At 30.4% G+C, this 23,831-nt stretch overlaps 1 protein-coding gene across 2 annotated transcripts in view; it reads right to left on the bottom strand.

Moving 5' to 3' along the window:
- The window catches only part of LOC124356880 (non-symbiotic hemoglobin 1-like), a 132,251-nt gene that overhangs the window by 18,698 nt on the left and 89,722 nt on the right, over positions 1 to 23,831 (bottom strand). Inside the window, exon 1 of one of the 2 annotated variants that reach the window (XM_046808155.1) lies at positions 9,283 to 9,382. The exons of the other annotated variant lie outside the window; for it this stretch is intronic. The gene's annotated coding sequence lies outside the window, so the exon portion shown is untranslated. Of the gene's footprint in view, positions 1 to 9,282; positions 9,383 to 23,831 lie in introns of those variants that run through there. 2 annotated transcript variants of the gene reach the window in all.

A 23,831-nucleotide genomic window follows, 5' to 3' on the forward strand; every position in this document is an offset into this window, starting at 1 on the left:
AGTCTGTCACACCAAGCAAGCCCTGCCCTAGACCAGTCTGTTACAGCAAACAGCACTGGCCCTGAACCGTCTGTCACACCAAGGTACCCGGCCCTAGACCAGTCTCTCACACCAAGCAGGCCCTGCCCTAGACCAGTCTCTCACACCAAGCAGGCCCTGCCCTAGACCAGTCTGTTACAGCAAACAGCACTGGCCCTGAACCGTCTGTCACACCAAGGTACCCGGCCCTAGACCAGTCTCTCACACCAAGCAGGCCCTGCCCTAGACCTGTCTCTCACACCAAGCAGGCCCTGCCCTAGACCAGTCTGTTACAGCAAACAGCACTGGCTCTGAACCGTCTGTCACACCAAGCAGCCCCTGCCCTAGACCAGTCTGTTACAGCAAACAGCACTGACCTTCACAACAAGCTACCCCGGCCCTAGACCAGTCTGTCACAAAAAGCAGCCCCGGCCTTGGACTTCTCTATCAAACTAAACAGCAGAAAATCCCAAATCTGCGCATAGACGAATGCGACAACTCAGCTAAAGCTATAGCTTAACCTCATGGGATAGGCTTCCAATAAAATACCACACGACGTAATTAACTACTTGTTAGTCAGTAAGTTAATACAGATGGTCTGCCGACAAGAAATATTAAGATTGATAACTTTTAAACTATAAGTTTACGATATCATAATTAACATATGATAACATATTACAGTCGAGATCAAATGACAATGCAATAAAGCCTTTCTACCTTGGACATAGATTATGAGCACACCACCAGCTGAGTAAATATTTAAGTAAATATTTTCAAAAGACCACTAAAAGTAAATCTGTTTTTAACCGCGACGAAATTTTTTTTATAAATGAGTAAGCTACGAGTATACTTTACTATACCAGCCACATATATTGTGTGAATATAAGTTTTTATTCCTTTCTTCAGCACTTGGCGTCACCCGCTAAGGATTAAACAATATAGTACTATCTGATGAAGACTATCGTATTGTTTATTCTAAAAGAAAAAAATATAGTTCTCATGCATTTACACTGTCATGAAACGCAGTATTAAACATTTTGTAATATACATTTTCGCAACAGTACATTTTCTAGACAGATATATATTGAATGAGCTAGTTTACTCATTATAATACTTTTTCAAAAGATTTACAATAGAAAAGAAGCTACTATTAAAGTTTGATTTAGTTGCTTACAATTGGAAAAAGACAATGTGTGGTACAAATTGGTTATTATTTGTGTTATGTATGTTTTTTTCTAATATTAATTTTACGATTGCTTCTAATTAAAATTATTTATCTATTCTAGTCATCCATATCTTATAATTCATTGAAAGGTACTGAATATTTTATACACAATTCCATTATTCATAACCACTTTCCTGGAGGAAAGAGGGCAGAGGAGAAGTAATTTTCAAGATTAAAAAATCAATTGACTGAACAAAATTGCACTTGACAGTATGACTACCTTATAGAAGATTTGTACAAGTCTCGTCTTTATTGATTCTACTTTAATTTGTGCCGTTTGATTTGAACAATTATTTATAACGCTATATGTATAATGCTGCGTTAGTTTGTGAGATATTATTTATATTTCTTGACTTAATCAAATTTGCGTTAATTGCATGAACTTTAATATAAAAAGTCATTAACTTTGCCACCTTTGCATTACTCGTAAATGTAACTCCAGTTGAATATTTTTCTTTATCTTACCACATTTAAAACAGTTTTACCATATGTTCTTTTATTATTTATTTATTTTTAACATGTAAATATATTTATACATTTGCGGAATCACCTAGAGATGAAAATATTTATTTGGAGAAGCTTCACAAATATTGCAAATACATTAATTTTGGAAAAAATATTGATATTTATAATGAATTATATTATAATGAATAATCATTTCTAGTAGTATACAATTGAAATCCTTAAAATTACTCCAAGAATCTTTATTACTTGTAACTATTTGGTCATAATACAGGGCTTATAGAAGTGTTATTAAACCAATATTAGACTACAGCGACTAAACGTAAACTATTGATAAACAGCTTATCTTTACAGTGTGTTAACAAAATTAATAAAAAAGCAAATATCATAAATATGCCTGGAGTGCACAGTATTTGAACAATTTAAGGATTCAAACCCCCATTGAATTGGTAGAAATGAATTAGCTAATATCTATATATAAAAGGCAAAGCCTTCACTTACTCATTAACTCGTCATTAATTCTCCAAATACCCGATATTACATAAATTTAAATTTTGGCACTTGCATGGGAAAGGTTTTTAATATAAAAACTAAATAATTCAAAGGAGCGAAGATAAAAAACATACGATTCTAAATAAGGTTGTAACTAATAACAGAACTATATTATGTTCTTCTCTCTCTCGATATCCTAGAAAAGTGAAACTTGAACACACGTGCCTCGTGACTTACATAGAAAATAAAAAAACAATTTTTATAACAAACTCCCTTCTGACCTATAAATAATTGTTATACACATTATTTATCAATTAAATATGAAAAAAATACAGTTGTTATAAATATTAACTGTTTAAATGGTGTGAAATCCCTTGCAAATCTAAGTTTTTTCCATTTCCACTTATCCTAGAAAGGAAATTTTACACACATGTGCCACATACTCTCAACAGAATACCGGTACCCGAAAGTGGTTACTCTTTGACATAAGTAATCTATTCAGACCTACGTATTATATATTTTTTAGATGTAGGTAACAATCGAAACGCTACAAATGTGGAATTAGATTATAATTTCTGGAAGTATTGATCTATTGACCGAAGTAGATTTTTCAGACAAACGTAATATACATTATCTAAATCAGGAAAAAAAGCAAATGCTACTACAATACCAAAAGTAGGCATTTTTCGATAGGAGCAGACTTTTTTATAAACTTTCTTGATTGAAACAACAAAGCAAATGATACTATTTCGAGGAGAAAACGTGAACTAGTACCTTTCATTTCTTATATAGATGTTTGAACTGTTTTATATATATATATATATATATATATATATATATATATATATATATATATATATATATATTAAATTTTACATATTTAAAACAATTTATTTTGACTTGATGTTTTAATACGAATTTCCGGAACCCTGATACATTTAATCCGTTAATCGCTAAGTTTTATAGATAAACTAACGTGGTTGTAGTTTTATGCTTAATTTGCATTATTGAAATTAATTATAGTTATGACTCTCATTCTTAAAGTCATATTATTACTGTCAGTTAAATGCATACACTTAAATGCAAACATTTTTGCCAGTCGTTATAAAAGGAATGGAACAGAAAAAGTGACCTTTCTTGAATAATTCAATTCCCAGCACTAAATTGCAGGCGGCAGCTGTATCAGCCAACAAGAGAACCGAACGCTCGTTGTTGTCAAGAGAATTGTGCTTTTTATGTCGTAATACAGCTCCAACTTATGTTTCTCTGCTCATGTATCTGAAAAAAATCAAATACGTAATATTTGCCTAACATATATATTTAACATACTTTTACATATAAATCTGTAAAATCCACAGTTAGGCATCGGAAGAACGAAGCGTTCTGTAAAGTAAAAGTCTCTATTAATTAAAGGAGAAAGAGGAAAACTGTAATAGGTCATGTAACGTGGATATTTCTCGTAAAAGTTTCATTTCATCTTGTATAGATCTTAGGTGGCTTCCTAACTTTTGTAATGATAGTTCAAAACTCTTTTATTAATAATAAAATCTCTGTTTGAGTATCCTGTTTACGCAACAACAGAATAATCATAACGATCTTAAGTTCAACACGAGCAGTTTGATGATATACGAACAGGCTATGGAAAAAGTTATAACTTTAACTAAACCTAATATAAAGATAGTGCATAGTAAAACATACCCTAGCTATTTAATAGACTACTTTGAATTTTAAATGTTCAAGTTAACACCTTATTTGGAACGTAACTTTCCAATAAACTCCTAAAATCGTGTATTTTCAAAAATAGTGCTATCTTCCTTCTCTAACTCGAAGGACATTATAATGTAATATCGTGGGATATATTTACAGTTTTAAAGCTAATTCATGTATGTAATAAAATTTTTATTTCCTCTGTTTTAGATAGATTTTGTGTAAAATCTATCGCAGCCTATCGCAATCTTCCTAATGGTAACACTTGCCGAAAATTGCTGCATACTTTACCGAACATGACACCTAGAACGCAAGCCACACCCGATTCAAAATGTTATATATACATGTCTATTTAATGCGGCATGTGGAAACGTATTCCAAAAGAAGGCCAAAAAAGTTGTGATTTGGTATAAATACTTAACTTCTCAATATCTTGTTTAAGAACCTAGTTTGGTTCACCATTTCCGTTAAATATTGTAATTAAAAATCTTTTCTCGGACGGCTTTAGAGATATCAATTACATGTTAATTATATGAGAATAAAGTTATAATATCACAGTTCTCATCAAATATCCTTACCTATACGGTACAGAATGGATGAAACACATGGGGTTGGATTCCGCTGAGATATTTGCAAAGTTTACTTATATGTTTAATTGTTGCAAATAAACATAAAGCTCCACTTTTAGATGTAAAAAATAAAGTAATGTATTTCCACGTTGACGCCAAATAGAGTGATAATGAAGTAAATGATATCATAGGGGTGGGCCCAATGATTTCAATGTTCTATGGGAATTTCGCAAACGAACGTGATAATTGTTAAATTTCAACATTAATTTCCCTTCACCTTAATGTCGACTCACAAGCGCGGGCGTGAGTATCTTGGCCCGAAATTGTAGCCGTAGTCAGAAAAAGTGAAGACTAGTAAACTAGAAATCTCAAAAACCGAATTTGAAATCAGATTCAAAGACTTGAATTTAAATCAGAAACTCGGTTAAACGCGCGGACATGGCGCGCTATATGTCTCTCCGCAGCAAGATGGTCAGGTACGAAATTCAAGAGAGAATAAAATTAATACGCATGCCAATTAGGTCATTAATCCGCCAATAAAATCGAATGTAACTTATATTAACCAGTAACGAGTAACAGGGTTGCGAAAATATCTATTATATAAAAGACAACTAAATAGCGGTACAATACCAACTGAGCTAGTAAGGTTATTTTCTAAAACATTGGAAACTACTGCCGTTCATTCCGATAAATAACTGCATTCCGAGCCAAAATTTTTGCTGATTTTAAACCACTCCAAACAAGATATTGATATGGAATATAAAAATCGCTTATCATTAGGCCAAATTGTAATGCATTTCAGAGAAGAAACTGCTTTACTGTAGTTTGTCAAAACCTCTTAGGCCCATTCAGACAACAGAAGCTATCACCGAACCAAAGCACGTACACCACGGTCAAGCGCTTTATACTTTCCTGAAACCAGGGACGTACCTTGTTCATTGCAGGGAATGCTACATAGCTGTTAGCGGTTTCCTACTGTACAACAGTGTATCCGTTGACCACCATTGCATCGTATTCCGACTTCTTTGTTTGAATTACGTTATTGACTATGGTTGATTAAAAAGGATAACACGTTGGACATTTCCTATCGTCATATTTTACAAGAATAGACCAATAGTGTTGAGGATTGAAATTTACACTCTTCTTCAGTTGTCAAAATATATTGCTTAAAGCAAGCTTGAATCAACATATCCCGATAAAGTCAATAAGTTTAATTCCTGATCCCAAAGTCACAGTGAATAATCAAACTTTACTTGATAATGTTTCCTTAATTCTTAAACTTTTTGACTGATTGTTAATTCTTTTTAATATTAGTAGCCAGTTTATAGTAGTATAACGTCAACAGGAATTGTATTTGCTAATTTTATTTATTATTGATGTCGAAAATAAATTTCTTTATGCTGTATTATGCTGGATTCTACCCACTTCATTTTCATTATTTATATTTCAATTAATTTATAATTGTGTAATAATTGGCTGAACATTAAGCGAAGCCTTTCCCACCAGTTCTGACAAGGTCAAACGAGTTGACCTTGAGTGTTGAAATACTACCTCTTTTGCTTCTACATCACTATAGTAAACATCGGTCAAGAGTCTTAAATTATGCTCAAAAAGTTGCACAGGTTTTATTAGTGTTACGTTAAGCTAGCAATGAGAAAAACAGAACAAACAAATTACTTAATATAGTAAATGGACAACATAACTGTATAACTGAGATGTAATATCAAATTTACAGTTTTAAAGAGTAAACACTATTATATACAGTACTTATTCCAGTGTTTGCATATTCCTAACATCCTAACTTTTCAAACAGTAGGAATATATTTTGCTGTCTGAAAAATCAGTAAGTGATTACCACTGGATATTTCAGATTGTATTAATGTTTAAGGTTTAGTAAAAGATTTACAAGGCACTGTTACTATGGTTATGTTACTATATAAAATCGTCGGTTGTCACATCCAACGTAATCATGTACTTAAAATTAGCCACTGCCAAGAGTTCAGCAGCCAGTCTGTATACAGAAATATTTTATTTTAGAAGTTGAAACTTGTATTACATCTTAACATTTACTACCTCTATAACAAATAAAGGATGGTAAATATTTATCCAGGGTGTGTGTCGCAATGTTGTGTTGTTGTTCGGATAAAGTAAAACCTCCCACGTTGATCTGAAATCTGTCATGCATTCAGTCTTCTATATTTACATTAATACTTTTCATTTCTCCATAGCTATAACATAATTATTTACTGAGAATGAGGTATATAATCGGTTGCTTGTTTTGTAAATATCTAAATTTAAACATTTTTTTAATATAATATAAAATAATTTTTTACATTTAGTTTTCAAAGTTAACTGCAAAGCAAAATAAATAGTTAGATTAAATATATAACTTATTTGTGAACGGAAACTTTTGTAAACTGTAATCTTCCTTTTGTGAAATGTCTGATAAGGACAGCCTTACTATCGATAGGTTTTATGAAATTTGCAAGTAGTAAACATTGGCATATTTTTATATAAATTGAGTGATGTGTATAAAACATATTAAAAATGACTTATAACTCGACATATTACATTTTTAATTCATTATTAAATTTGAAGTGCCTAGTAGTGTGGTTTAGTTTAGTAAAAAACGGATGAAATTTTTGTTGTACACATGTACAAATTGTTTGTGTGGTACACATGTACATTTTTATTTTCTTACCAACTTTACATCTGCTACGTAAGGTTCGTGGATAATTTTTAGAAAATAAATTTTATTCAATAGTTAAGTAATCCTTAAAAAAATAAAACTTCAAATCAAATTTGAATTGTATCGAAAATGAGACGCACATTAATAGTTTATGGGTACTAAATAAATTCCAGTTTAATCCAAAATTGTTATGTACATTCAATTTATAATACTAATCTATAGCCTACAATGTAATCGTTAGTGTGAAACAAACCTTCGTCGTAATACATACAAGGATCATATGCCTCTCATTTAAAAATATCTCTTAAGAGATTTTGAAATTAAATGGCTATTTACTAACGAAATTACTAATAAAATTAGGATAGTGAAATCAGCTTTTGATTTCTACAAGTAAATTGAATGTGCTATATAAAAGTAAATTGATTTAAATATAAGCTAGTAAAATCAAGGTATAATCATTAAATGTGTCAGAAAAGTTTATCAGTAATTTTATAAACACTCTGCTAATTCTGCGACGAAATTAGATTTGTAAATGAAGTCCAACAGCCCAGGGAAATGTTCGAGGTTTTCAATTTCCTGACCTTAATAGGGGACAGGCTCTCACAAAACCAGATATTTAGCTTATTCACTAAAAGGTTTTATAAGGCCACACCTCTCATACGTATTTTAAATCTCCTACTAAATAATATACATACACAACTATAACTTTATGCATAAAATAAAATATTTTCCCATTTCACATGAATCTAAATATCATTTTTATGATAAGTAATACACACATTTTTACATTTTAATTAACTTCTAACTAATTAAAAATACGTCGTTATAAATCAACTTTAAAAATAACAAAAATCTTAATAAACTCTGATAGTTCTTTATGCCTTGATCCGTACGGTTGCATTTCAAGAGTGCAATTTGTATAACTACTCAAAACTAATAAAAAAATAAAACATGACATTTTCCAACTCTGTGTTACATACAGTGTTCAAACACGCTTTTTAACCGTGATACATGCAATCAAATGCATTCAAAAATAATAGTTTGCGAATTATATTTTATGTGCTTCACATTATTTCATGCTACAAATAACATAATGTAAAAGAAAGACTTAAACCTATAGATAGAACGTTGCTATATTGTTTTTTATTAACACTGTTTTATAAGGTAAGACAGTATAATTTACTGTATTTAAATTATTAAAATGTTTTTTAGTTCCAACTAACATGTTTAATAGACAGTCAAAATTAAGGTATGTTTTAGATGGCCTTATATAAAAACTACAAAAATAATAAACACAATATGCGGCCTTACATGTGTCTCTTCAGAAACTAGATATCTAAACGTATGACAAAGCCAAGAATGATTGATTTACATTTCACTAATTCTCCCTTGACAGCTCCCTTTGATAGTACTTATAGAGCTTACTCCCACCAACATATTGAGGGGTTCCGATATTTATATGATCCCTATTGGTAATAGTTTCAACCCACACAATGCTTAACAATATATTTACTTAATATAGATAACTACTTTGAGGAGGAATTTCACTGCCTCCAAAAAGTGACCATCGCAAAAATTTAGGGAAGAATTATGACAAACAACGTCTGAATTTTAATTTAATGTCGTATCAATGTATACATTTTCATGTGAAAATCTAACGATACCTTAATCGTAAAGTAAGTTTTTTATTAAAAAGTAAATGTTACGCTAGTGTATAAAGTAATAATCTTAAGACCAAAATATAACTGGCTGGTAAGAAACTGCTTTGATTTTTTATGCTTCGCTTACACATTATTGGTTTTGGAGTAATAGTGGCATGTTTATTATAAGTGTTGTTATACAAAGGAATAAAATGTTCAGAGGGGGATAAACTTGATATTTTAAGCCATAGATTGCCAAATAACAAGTGTTTGGTTGAGAAAGTATCTTAATTCTTATATTTTACCATACGTTAAGCAAATAATTGAACAAACACATAAAGAAATATAGACTTCATGCAAAATTAGTTAAGAATATCGTTATTCAATTTTATTATTTTATGAGGAACGTAAGTTAATAACATCTGTATTAACATTTCAACTTTGATTATAGTAAAACGAAGTCCAACGTGTAACACTTACGTTATAGCTAAAGTACTCCGAACTCAAGAAAAAAAGCCGAAATTAAAAACCAAACGTCGATCTCATAACTGAGGATTACACACCGTCGGTCCGAGCTAACTAGAAGCGAGCAAGAGACTGAGTTCCCCTCTCTCTCCCTCTACCTCCTTGTACCTCCCAACCACCACTCATCACTTACTCCCTCCCCAACCTCTTCACTGATAAGTGCTGACTGCTTGCTCATCACTTTCATTAGGCTTAAGAACTGCCTTAGATTACACAACTACGTGAGTAAACCAAAAATATCTTCTCAATCACTTATGTATCATCTGTTAATTTTCTTTGTTACTGTACCGATATAATAATATTGTTTTTGCATGATAATATAATTAACTGTAAAAGTAAGCAGGGCATTACAGTTCTCAGGTAATTGTGGGAAATATGACAGTGCTTGCACTGTATCTTCGTTTAATACTCCCCCACACAGCGTGGTAGCGATGTCAGGCTCGATGGGTGTCGCATTTCAAACAAGATTTATTCGCATTTAAATTTAATGACAAGAATAATACAATAATAGGTCAAGAATCATTATACTGATATTAAGATTACAAATCACAGTATAGTATAGAGTAAAAAAATTAATGTATGAAAAGGTTTGGGAATACTAAGTAATCAAAATAAGATTGATTATACAAATCAATATGTGGATGCTAGGGCCAAAACAAATAACAAATTTGAGTATTATTTGGCACTTATTTTCAAGCAGTCGACTTATATACCAAATTTTATCATCCCCGGGTCTACAATTAATTATAGTACAGTAAAAGCAGATATCCGCGGCTTCGCATGTTATTTCTTAAATAACAGGGAAGACAGATTTCCTTTTTAAATGGAATACGAAATAAAATATAAACAAATATAAATTAAATTTTCATATGAATGACATATTGTAAAATATTAATCTCGTTTACAGATGTTACAAATTACTCTTAGATTTAAATAATTATTATCTCATATTTAGACGTAATGCGATTCAGCATATTGATTTGCAGCTGATATTATTGAATAAGATTTTCAGTTTGATTTTGTGTGTAGTTAGGCATTTTGTTCCTCCAAGGAGAAACACCTACGACCATTTCTATTTCGTATGTTAGTCTAATAAGAAACTTGTTGGTATAATTTAATTTAGTAAATAACACTTCGATTATTTATCCTCATCTTAGATCAGTTCTTTTCAGGAAATAAAAATGAATCAATCACTCAAAAATGTTTTTATTGGAAGGATAATAAGATTTTCGAAATTGTTCATCATTATATGTTACAAAATGTACAACAAGACGTTTCGATGTCTGAAATATATCCTCTTCTTCAAGATAGTAAATAATTAGTACATCAAAAAAGAAATAAAAAAAGAAATAAAAAAAGAAGAGAAAGCAAAGTTGTGAAATATACCCAAAAACTGCTTGGAATCCAGTTAAGAGACTGTTTCTATTGTACACAAAGTGTATGTATTGTTGTGACACAATTTTTACAAACTAAATGATATACGTTAATATATAAATAACATGTAATATAAATAACATGACGCTAGTAAATAAAAAAGAGCATTCGAACGTTGAACTGAGACATACATTAAGCTACAACGCATCTACATCTGACATTTGCAATTTAATACTAATATAAGAAGTAGAGCAAAGTCATAATTTCTGTATGTACTTTACTCTTTAATAGAGCTACATTGTACTAAATCTCTCTACTATTACGATATAGTGTGAGGAAGACCTAGGCGGACAAAACAAATGCAAGAACTTATCAGATTGTTCCGACTGAATAATATTAATGATTATTTTAATTCCAGAAATGAAAAATATATGCCTTAATTATAGTCTCCCTACTCGCTGTTCTTTTTATACCATCACTATATCTTTTCAGAAGTATGAATAACTGTAAACCTCATACAGAACTATATATGGTCTGCTTCACAAATGTAACGCTTCTCATCGCTATGTCATCTTATTACCTTTGTTCATTCTAGAACTATATTAATATTTATAGACCTAAATAAAATTGTTTATCTTGTCAGTCATTGAAGATTGCGTTTAGTATCTGGTCCACTGCTTTTTAATTCCTTTTGAAATGGTCACGGACTCACTGCTCTCGCTTGTTTGAATTATTTTCTCAAATTTCAGTCATGACTCGAATGATGCGTAACTCATGCCAGAGCCCAGTCCCTCCCCCTTTTGCTCATTCAGCTGCTAAAACTATGCCGTCCCACAATGTCAAAGGAAACCAATTTAAAGTAAATTACATTTAAAAGTTTGTTAATTCACAGAATAAACTAATTTATGTTGATTCATCATTACTGTTATCAATGATAAATGTTAGATAACGTTACTTATCATTTCCATTCTATTCACATTATGACAGCTGATATTTATTCGTGCAAATACAAAATGCTGAGACACTGTGTGGCATATTTCGTTCTGTAACTCGATCAGCTGTTTAAAAAAAAAAATTATGGTTGCCTGTAAAGTCGGTTTTACGGGCGAAGATTTTACGTGACAACGTCTTTTTCTCGGTAGATTATTTATTGATATGAATATTATTAAATTGCACAATAGGAACAAGGAATTGAATGAAAATAAGAATTGCACAAATTTTAACTATAGAAATATATTTTGTTTACTAAAACATTGTACATAATTTGAAATTAATTAAAATTTTTTATTGTAAATGGTAAAGTTGAATAAAACATTTACTAAAATTGGAATTTGAAATTCTTGCTAAACACAGTTAAATTCTAACTCCGCACGTGGTGATTGGTCGGTTTAGTTCGTTTGTTTGGTCGCACTGTTATGACAGGTTAGAGGTTATAATTTGTTATTTTAAATGTTTGACTAGCAATACGCGCTGTTTCTTCTCAATCGACTGAATTACGATTGATTGCAGAGTGATTTAAACTAATAATTTACTTAACACTATCAACATTTGTCAATAGTATGACATAACCTATAAACTCAGTTTCTCAACTTTTGTGTCAATCTAACAATTAATCAATCAATCATAGTTTACGATAATGAAATATCAGTGTACAATTATTTACCTTTATTGTTGTAGTTGTTGTAAATGACGAATCTAAGCACTCCACATTTTCACGAATAAACATAGTTATCTGCTTTATCCCGTGCGGCGGACATACAGTTATCTGCTTTATCCCGTGCGGATCCCGTGCGGCGGACCCACTGGACGGGCATCGTAACGTTACCGGGCGTTACACTTTTTCATGAGTGACTCCGAGCCGCAACCTAATTTAAGACGTTGTCACGTCAAAAAATGCCTATCTTTACAATATACATATTCTAAATTTACGTTTAAGAATATTTATGGGTGATATTCTGGAATATAAATATGCCTATTTTTTATTCTTATATGTAAGTAATGTACATGCCAAATTGCACTCCTCTGTTCAATACGTATAGTGTCATTGGGCATCAAACATTAAGTATTAAAAAAACGGTACATACAAACTAGTACATTTATATATATAATATATAATAATACATATTTTTATTTTGAAAAAGTTAATCAAAGAAAAAAAGGAATCTTTTACAAGAGGTCAAATTATTTTTAAGTTTCTTAGTGAGTTCATGGTTAAGAATGTATTTATAAACCAATGGACATGCTGACGATTTCTACAATTATGTACCCATATTTTTTTACCGTTTTCTTCGCACATCAATTAATAAGTTTGGTAAAAATTAACATAATACATCAATTGAAAGATATATATATATATATATACAACATTAAGAACTGGATTCAATGTAGCTCTAAGAAAAGGGTACAGGATATATTTAGCTATATTACTTTTTTTATGAAATCAACTTCAAAATTATAAAATTCATCTCACTTAATATATTTCGTAATTGAGAAACTCAGCAAAAAGTGGGGTTTAAGCTCAACTTCATGAGTTTCATAAATTTTCAGTCAGTCTGTGTGTGTTCATAAGAGACCTGGTGATGTCTGTCATAACTTCCGCAGATGGGGCGTAAGTCTGTTTATTAACTGTAGCGTGTGGAGAATGAAACCTGACGTAACCTCAAGAGACTTATATTCACAAATGATGGCCTATGCTGCTTGAACAATAGTACAGTTTTTTACAGTGAAGTAGCTGGGAATGTATAAGTTGTAACTATTTCAATAAAATAGCTTTTTTATCATGAACATTAAGATACGATACAATAAAATAAAATTTTATTTAAGAAATTCAATAATACACACATTTAAAAATAGTTCAATATAATAAAATGCTGCACATAGTACAAAAGTTATATAGTAAACAGTATTTGGGAGCTTAGCGGTCGGTAACTTTAATTCCAGAACCAGAAAGAAATGAATGCCTCCGGTTGTGGGATTTTAGTGGACGATGGTCATGGTACAAGAACAACTACTCTCTCAATTCACACACAAAACACAATTGCACAATGCTGATGAAAGTTGCATGTTAGAGTTAGCTGCTGTCTTGTAAGCTGTTCTGGACATGTGACACTGAACAACGGAAACGGGTTTTCTTGCTCTCGGCTACTCCAGAAATATTTTTCGAATTACTTCATATATTATTTTTTAGTTATTATTACATAACAACTTCTTATATGTTACGGAAATTTCATCCATTGTCAAACTATGAGTTGGCATATTTTAAACATAGTTCAGTTAAAAATAAATTAATGCAAAAGATTGTAAAAATAATGCTTTTTATATAATTAATAACTATTATATTTACTATATAGTTTTTCACTGTGAAGCACGTAGCAAACTATAAAAGGTAGAGTAATTTAATATAATTTATCTCTCCTTTATTTTATTTACATAATTTTTCTATAGATAACACGTAACATCTAAGCTATACAAGAGCAACAATTTAGTAAATTAATAATTGTAATAAATTACTCGTTTTAACCGCCGAATACAAAGCACACCAATGGCGCGATGTCATGGATCGTCTTAAAATTCGTGTTCTCCACAACAAAAACAAATTTTTGACGACGGCTAAGAATTTTTAATTTGTGTAACATTGATTAGTGTCTCACTTACTATTATTTACTCAAACTATTTATGTTTACAACGGCGTTATTTATATTACACTAGTTACATTTCACTTTCATCAGCGTGCAGTTTGAAACCCACATGTATCATTTAAATGTCATGAGTAAAAAATGCAAATGATGTATAAATGGTCGTGAACATTCTTCATTAAATAAAAAGAGTACTTGACGGATAAAAAATATTATTTTAAATGTTATGTTCACAATAAAATTTAAAACACTTAATATTTTGAAATTTTGTTATATTTGCATCAAAACTTCACTAAAATTAATATGAAATATCAAAATTCAAGTAAAAAACCGAAGCAATAGAGAGCAGGTGGTACCGAGTATCAGTGGTGTGACGGAGATCAATACAGTGACTGTGGTTGTGTTATCACTATAACCGAATGGTGCACGAGGCTATTTAGTGCTTCTCTCCAAACAAACATCAACGAGGACATGAACTGTAAACATGCGTCGCATATGATTTGTAAAGATGAATCAACGGACGTGATGATTGTTAGATGTCTTTGATCGCGCTAATTGGGTCTTACGGGGATGACTTAGTTATATACTATCATCGATCCTCTAATACTGATCAGTTACATAACGTTTTAAGAAGCATAACGATGCTAAACAATTATAAGTTATTACATAATTTATTTTCACTTTAAGTGTTTAAAGACATACAATTTTACGTTCTGTTATTGTATTGCATTCAACAATTTACATCAGTGTTTTATAACCAAGATAGTTTATCGGAATGAAATATAATAATTAGTTTGTTTTTCTTTCCTTGCATGGGCAAGTGACTGTATGTCAAGGTCAGGTACAAACAATAATTACAATGTTACGCGTTGCTATATTGTTGAAATACATTGTTTAATGCAATTGTTCATAGTTTAAAATGCAGAAAGAGAAGACCACAATGATTGTAAAATTTAAATAGCGTTCCGCTTAACTCTTGACTCCCAACGAATAACACGTAAAAAATTGGTTAAGTTTTTAACAATTTTTTATGTATATATTTGAGATTCGGTTTCAAAGAAAATTAAACTACTGGTATATACTACAGATATTCAATATATTCTTAATCAAGATAAAGTTATTTTTCTTACTTTTAAGTATTGAAATCAGATGATAATTTGTTACTTCACTTATATCCAGCTCTACCTAATTCTTCAAAATCAGTTAGACTATAATAATAAAATAATTTATAAGTTGTAATATTTAGTTTCATATTTTCATGATAAGGTAACAAACAAGCAAGACTCTGAAGATCTCGAAAACATCAGTTCTTATTCGTACAAATTATGATGAACCAAGTTTAGTATTCCACATAGAAGTATGCCTGTACATGACTAAAATCATTATGCACGATATGCCAGCGGCGTTCCAGAAACTACTTTCATCCTCAAAGTGTTGTTATTGAGAGATCATAGAAAGTAAGTTACGTGCAGTTCCTGAGCACTAGATTACGTGCAATTCGAAACCCCCTTTTACATAATACAGGTTTCTTTACTCTAGCCCTTGTTACCGTTAATGATATTCATCGAGTTTAGTCTAAAAGATGATGAGAACGCTTTTTCAATCACGAAAAGATAGGAACAAAATTATGACAGATGAAACGTCAAAATGAAATAGGTTTATAAATTCTCGATGGCATTGTTTTTTTTTTTCTCTTTCAACAAGCATTTTCACAATCGTTTTTCTTGTCTCATCACCAGATAAAAGGCAATAATGCATGTGTGATATATTGGTCACGTTTCATCGAACCAATGTCCTATTTATAAACAGTTGTATATTTATAATTAGGCTACACTGATGGACTGATTGTGTTGATTTTTATAAATGAGGTGGTTTTCCATGAGTACATATGAAACCAGTGAGTGAATACACATGTAATAGCCATTCGCTTGCCCACTGCAGACTTGGAACCAAAATTAGGCTGCTGTATTTAGATTCAATTACGCAAGCTCCACGAACAGTCGGGTGGTTTCGCCATGTCGTTTATTGACATTGCGGCTCACGAGACTGCTTGTTTATACGAGTCAAACGATTCATCTACTCTCAGTCTGGCCAGCTGCTCTATCGAAAACCTTTCCCTATATCGTGTAAATCTTTTAAATATAAAGAATACTATAATCGAGTAATTTTTATTGTATCAACATATTGTTATATATGCTACATTTTGGCAACAGTGCTTGCTCAGCAATAATAACGTGAATGAGCTAGTTTACTCATCATAATACTATTAAAAATATTTACAATTAAAAAGAACCTGCTATTAAAACTGGAATTAGGTGCCTATATTTGTAAAAAGACAATGCGTACAAGTTAGTTATCATTCGTGTCACATAATGTTGTCATAAATTAATCAAGTATTATGTTGCTTCTTATTAAAATTATCTCTTTACCCTAGTTACTAAAAAATCAAATGCCATGCTATAAGGACTATATTTTATTATGAATTGAATATAAATATCTTATGATTCTTTCAAAGGTATTGAATTTTGTACCCACTATTCCATTATTCATAACCAATTTCCTGGAGGAAAGTGGACAGAGAAGAAGTAATTTTTGAGATTAAAAATTCAATTGACTGAACAAAATTGCACTTGACAGGTTGACTAATTTATAGGAGATCTGGATAAGTCTCGTCATTATTAAATCTACTTAACTTCTGCTGTTTGATTTCAACTATATTTCATAACAATATAAGTATATAATACTGTGCTTTTTCTTGAGATATTATTTATATTTCTTGACTGCTTTGAATTTCTGTAAAATGCATGAATTTTACTATAAAATGTTATACATTTTGTCACTTTAACATAACTTGTATATTTTTCTCTATTTGAATATTTTATACTGGCTAACAATATTTCTAAACGTTTTACGTATATGTTGTTTTATTATTTATTTTTTTAACATGCAAATATTTATATACTTGTGGAGTTGCCTGTAGATAAAATAATTTATTTACAGAAGCCTACCAATTATTGTAAACATAATATTATTGGAAAAATGTGTGACCATTGTTAGTGGTATAAACTGAAATCATCTAAATTACTCCGAAGAATCTTAATTACTCGTACATTTTTAGTCGTAATACAGGGCTTATAAAAGCGTGATAACAACAATGTTAAATTACGGCGACTAAACTAAACTAAATTATTGATAAGCAACTTACCTTTACAACGTGATAACAAAATTAATGAAAAAAGCCGAATACAATATTTATATACCTGAAGTGCACAACATATGAACATTTTCATGTTACAAATCAAATTGAAGTGTTATAAATGAATCGGCTAATCTCTGTATATAAAATGAAAAGCCTCCACTCTCTCGTTAATTATCCGAATTCCTGATATTACATAAAGTTGAAATTTTGCATGTACGAGTATATATAGGTAATGATTTTAATTTAAAAACAAAAGTAATCAAAGGAACTAAGATAAAAACACATAGGGTCTTAAATAGGGTTGTAACTCATAACAGAACTATATTATGTTCATCTCCTTTTCGATATCATTAAAATTTAAACTTGACACACATGTGCCTCATGATTTACATAGAAAATCAAAAACAATTTCGTAATAAACTCTCTAAGAAATTTGTTACACACATTCTTTATTACCTAAATAGGAAAACAATAGAATTTTATAAATATCCACTACCTAAGAGATTGAATGGTGTGAAAGTCCTTAGAAATCTATGTTTGTTTTATTCCTACCTGTCATAAAAATTAAATTTGACACACATGTGCCTCATGCAGAATACCGGTACCTGAAATACAGAAGACCTAAAGTATGACCTGGAAGTAGTTACTTTTTGGCATAAGTTATCTATTAAGAGTATCGTATATTTTTTAAATCGAGGTGTAATTAGATTATAATGGCCAGAAGTAGTCATCTGTTGATCGAAGTTGGCTTTTCAGACAAACATAATATACATTTTATTAATCAAGACAACAAAGGAAAGGCTACTCCAATATCAAAAGTTGATTTCAATGACCGGTAATAGGCATTTTTCGACAGAAGCAGACTTAAAAAAAATATTCTTGATCGAAACAACAAAGCTAAGGGTACTATGGCACCAAGTAAACATGGATTACTAACTTTCATTTCTTGTATAAATGTTTTGAACTATTTTATATTTATTGCATTTTACATATTTAAAACCATTTATTTTGACTTAATGTTTCAATACAAATTTCAAGAATCCTGATACATTTAAACAGTTAATCGCTAATGTTTATACTTAAACTAATGAAGTTATAAATATAAACTTACTTTATACTAAAAAACTTTAGTGATCGAAACAACAAATCAAACGTTCCTATGGCACCGAGAGTACGTGGATTTATATTTTTCATGTTTCCAACTGACGTTTAAACTATTTTAAATATTAAATATTACAAAATTTAAATAATTTTATTTTCACGTGGTGATTGAACATAAATTTCAAAAATTCTTATATATTCAAAAGGTTAATCAATACTTGTTATATTTAATCTAACGGAGATGTATTGTTTATAATTACTTTGTAATATTGTAATTAGTTATATATATTACTGTATTCTCAATCTTAAATTCGTATTATTACTGACACAAGGTTAAATATCGGGGTTGTAATTTTATGCTTAATTTGCATTATTGGAATTAATTATGGTTATGATTCCATCTTAAAGCTATATTATTACTGTCAGTTAACTGCATACACCTAAATGCAAAACATTTTTACGATTCGTCATAAAAGGAATAGGATGGAAAAAGTGACCTTTCTTGAATAATACAATTCCCAGCACTAAATTGCAGGCGGCAGCTGTATCAGCCAACAAGAAAAAAGAACGCTCGCCATTGCCAAGTGAATTGTGCCTTTTACGTCTAGAAACAATTCCCAACTTACGTTTCTTTCCTCATGTGGCTGAATAAGTGAAAAACTTTTTATTTGCCTAACATACGTCTTTAGCATACTTAACGTTTAGAGAGTAAGTCATTGGAAAAATGAAACGTTCAGTAAAGTAAAGGTCTCTATTTTAATTAAAGGAGAAAGGGAACAACTGTAATAGGTCATGTAACTTGGATATTTCTCATAAAAGTTTCCATATGTCATGTATATAACTTTGGTGGTTTCCTAATTTCTGTATTGATAGTTCTAAACTATTTTATTAATAACAAAATCTCTGTTTGAGTATCCTGTTTACGCAACAACAGAATAATCATAACGATCTTAAGTTCAACACGAGCAGTTTGATGATATACGAACATTCTATGGAAAAATATATAGCTTTAACTAAACCTGATGTAATGCTAGTGTATAGTAAAACATACCCTAGCTATTTAATAGACTACTCTGAATTTTAAATGTTCAAGTTGACACCTTATTTAGATCGTAACCTTTCGATAAACTCCTATATCGTGTATTTTCAAAAACAGCGTTGTCTTCCTCATCTTATCCCATGGCGGTTAGAATTTAATATTGTGAGGTATTTTGAAGGTAATTAATGTATACATCAATATTCTCGTTTTTGTTCTTTGTTTTAGGTAGTTAGATAGCCTATTGAAATTGTTCTAGTGGTATCACTTACCGAAAATGTCTGCATATTTCACCGAACATATGTGTGTGTGTGTGTGTATATATATTCTATATAATACACTATAAACTGGGTGTGGCTTGGGCTCTAGTTGCAATGTTCGGTGAAATATGCAGACATTATATATATATACTTGATAAAGTTGTTATTACAACGAAATGTTGTACAGAAAATAATTGTTGTTACTTTTATATATATATCAACAACTTTATCAAGTACACTGTATAAACATACACTAAATAAAATAAACAAACAAAACAAGAAACACCTGATAATAAACTTTCTAAATGTAAATAACAATTTTGGCAGTTAAACAAGTTTGGAGTAGTAGTATTAATTGAAATAAACATAACATAATATTATATAATTTTGAATTTAGGTACATTTTTAGGTCAGAATCAAAGGAACCATTTGGAAAACAATAAATTTGCGAATGTTAAGTCCATATCGTTGTTTTGATTTTAATATAAGTTGGTGTGCCACTTCATTATTCCTTAAATTCAAATCATTTCGAGAGCTATTTTCACAAGGTGTAATTTTGCTTATAGCTTTGAGTTTACAGCAATCCTCATAATAACGTGGTATATAAATGAAACTTCTCAACATCTCCTCTAAGATAGTTGGCTAGTATTATTTACCATTTCCGTTAAATCAAGAATTCAGATATCCGTTATTTATGATAATAAATAATACACAAAAAGTATTTTAGAATGTTTTTAACATTTAATAAACGTATTGTAATAAATCTTTTTCTCAAAGGGTTGTCTATATATCTATTATGTGTAAATCCCATGAGGGTAAAGTAAAGTTGTCACAAAATATATCTACTTTACCAACTCAACTGAAAATACTGTTTTGTAAAAAAAAAAATTGTAAGCTACTGCCCGCCATTGGCATGAATGGCATTCGAAGCCAAAAATCTTGTGTTATGGAATATAAATTTCACTAATCATTAAGAAAATTATAATGAATATCAGAGAATAAATAGCTGGTATTGCAGTTTGACAAAACCTATTAGACGCATTCAGACAGTTGGAAGTATGACTGAACCAAAGCACGCATACCACGACCAAGTGCTATAAACTTTCCAGGCGCCAGAGACGTATTCTAAATTAACCTGTTTTCACTGCAGGAATTCTACATAGCTGTTAGTGGTTTTCTACTGATCTACAGTGAGTCTGTTGACGAACATTATATCATATTCCTACTTCTATCTTTGAAATACGTTGTTGACAGATGTTCATTTCACAGAATATTACACTTTTGGACATTTGCTATGGTCATATTTTACAAGAATAGATCACTACGTATCAAGGACTGAAATCTACCCTCTTCATCAGGTGTGAAAAAACTTAATTTAGAGCTTAAAGCAACTTTGATTTAACATTAAAGAATCTTTTTCTAGATCCCAAAGTCATAGTGAATGTGGAATCTTTATTTGCTAATGTATCCTTAATTTTTTTGATTGATAGTTAATTCTTTTTTAATATTAGTAGCCATAGTAGTAGACCTTCAAAAGGGGTTGACTTAGTATTTGATCTGCTTGAGTTATGCATACACCTTTAGGTAATTGATGTCCAAAATAAATTTCTTAATTTTGTATTTTGCTGGGTTTATTTAAACAGCATTTTAAACTATTTTTCTACTGTGTTTGGTATTTTTTTCTTTTGGGACTTCATCGCTATATACTAATTTATGCCTGATTACATGAATTCTTTGACATCTGAAGAAATGGACCTCCAGTCCTCGAAACTCACTGAAATACTTTTTCATCTTTAAATTGGCCAACCGTTGGAAACCTGCCATCCTGTACTGTTATTATACATTGTATTTATGATGAAATAAATGAACATGAAATCAACGAGTAAACACATAGAAAAATAAAATAATTTTATAACAATATATTTTAGTCTTAAGTATATGATCAATGATCACAAGCTACGATCTTTATTTCATAGTACTATAGCAAAATGCTTTGGCCGTAACTGGATTAAAACACAGTTTCTCGTCCTTAAAAGCTGAGCTATCTGGCACTGCTTTACCAAGGAAAGGTTAAACATTAAATGATATTAATTTTTACATCTAAATTTGATCTTGTTTTTATGGTCATATTTTAACATTACATGGAGATGAATGCAGATGATTTTATACGGCGAGACTATCCACAGACATTCTATTTTGAGGTTTAAGATTAAACTCACGTACAGCTCATAAAGCTATTTGTGCAATCCATTAAAACCTATTCCAGCTAACGGCCCACACTGTCGTTTCTGCATTTAACATTATGATGACTTGTGGAGACATCGTGTGGCGTCGTTAAAAGCTCTGGTTAATATAATATTTTATTAAACTCTTTTAAACACTTATTATCTTGGTTCTTAATCTTAAGCAATAATTTTATTTAATACTGGTTTAACGTCATATCCTTTTAACAGGAAAAGGAGGAACTTCTGTATAGTTTATATTGACTATAAAATTGTTTAAACATTTAAATACATGTAAATGATGAAGATAATATTAATTAAATATAAAACTAATTAAAAGTAATCTCCGTTTGTATTGCCTCTGTAGTTTTATGATCCATTTTTATAGTTTTAAAACAAGCGCGAGCATTTTGTATCATAAACCGTTGTTTATCCATACAGCAACATGTATATTCGTTTTAAACTAAAAGGTTTTCCTATTTGGAACCACTAAATCACATAAAAATTTATTCCCCTATCTTTATATCTAGTATATCTGTATTTGTTTCTCCTTTGTAAAAGCTTACGGGAAAAATTACCACATCAGGTTATGAAACGCTGAAATGAAATAATAACTTATGTAATCGTTAGGAAGGGGAAGTGTGTAAGGTAATCTCTTGGAAGTTATTCATGAAATATAACTTGTCAGCTATATTTTATGAATTATAGGTCCATAGAATGAAGGTTTTATGTATTGAATTGTAATTTTAAGGTTCTATGTCCAGATTTTGTTAACTAAAAACTGAATTTTATAAACAAAAATTAGTTTGTTGCTCATCCTTCTAGGGTAATTTTAGATTAAAATATAAATTTAATGCCAATAGTAGGCCATAATACTTATTTAATTGGTAAATTTAGATTTTTCAGTCAATCATTACAAGTGAAATTTTTTTTTTGAAACTTATTCTTGTTTTATGTTTTAATTATATATTACGAGGCATAAATCATATTTGGTGTATATTTTCCATTCACACCATCTAAGGCATTTACAAATTAAAAATTAATGCAATTATCAGTTCCTAATTATATAATAGTGGAGATTTTATTAATTTTTACTGTTTGGTAGAAGATTTAGAAGGAACTTTTAAGACGATTCTGTTGTTCTGTTGCACGGATGTAAATCCTCGGTTTTTCCTTCAAACGTATTCATTTACTTAAAATTACCCACATCCTAGTTTAATTGACAGAGTGTTTAACCCAGTGTCTTACAACAATAATATACACGATAAGTTTCGAAACAGTTACTGCGAGGTTTAATATTTGGTTTGAAACTTCACCTCTACTGCCTCTATATCAAATTGAAAAGAGTAAATATTTGTCGAAAGGGAGTGTGTCAGGATATAGTATCGCTTTAGGGATACCGTGAAAACTCCCACACTGACCCGAAGTTTGTTGTGCGTTTAACCTTGTATATTTACCTTAACCTTTTATTTCCGATAGCTCTAATATAATGATATACTAAAGATGGAGAAAACTATTAATTACTTCTTTTGTAACTAACTAAATTCAAAAGGTTCTGTAGTACAATTAAAACGAATTGCAAACCTTTATATTGCAAACTTAACTACAAGACTAAATTCATATTTAAATTAAATATATAATTTTGTGTAGGCTAACAGTTTTGTAAATCGTAATCTT

This window comes from Homalodisca vitripennis, chromosome 3, assembly GCF_021130785.1.
Source record: "Homalodisca vitripennis isolate AUS2020 chromosome 3, UT_GWSS_2.1, whole genome shotgun sequence".
Taxonomy (NCBI): Eukaryota; Metazoa; Arthropoda; class Insecta; order Hemiptera; family Cicadellidae; genus Homalodisca; species Homalodisca vitripennis.